Here is a 502-nt window from a genome sequence, read left to right as displayed (position 1 = left end):
ATTATTTTCACATTAATTTGATGCATAAATTATTTTTAAAAAATGAATTAGGGTTAGGGGTTTTTCAATTCTCCATTCATATTGACCAAATCAACTTCAAAACAATTTTTATATGTTGTAGCATCTGTCTAAATGCATAATTTGGGCATTCTTCCAAAGACATAGGAGATCTCTAGACAGAGATCTTAATTTTCTAAGATTTTATGCATTTTCTATTCAAATAATTATAGAAAATTTTATGTGGCTTAGAAAATTATACAAAAATTCATGTATGTTTCCTATGGCCAGAGTAGTCTTGAGAAATAATTTTATAATTTTTTAGAATCAAAATATCACTTTTTTGAGCAAACCCCAATTTACTTAAAATATTTAATTTGGAGTACATAGAGACTGAAATCACTTGATTTTTGTTCTCCACTGTAGCTTATGAGTCAGAGAACTCATCATAAAAATTTCAAGTCATTTGGAGATCATTTAATATTTTTAATTGATTTTTAAAAGT

Source organism: Phalaenopsis equestris, unplaced genomic scaffold (genome assembly GCF_001263595.1).
Source record: "Phalaenopsis equestris unplaced genomic scaffold, ASM126359v1 Scaffold000596, whole genome shotgun sequence".
Taxonomy (NCBI): domain Eukaryota; kingdom Viridiplantae; phylum Streptophyta; class Magnoliopsida; order Asparagales; family Orchidaceae; genus Phalaenopsis; species Phalaenopsis equestris.
Note: the sequence above shows the minus strand (reverse complement) of the source record.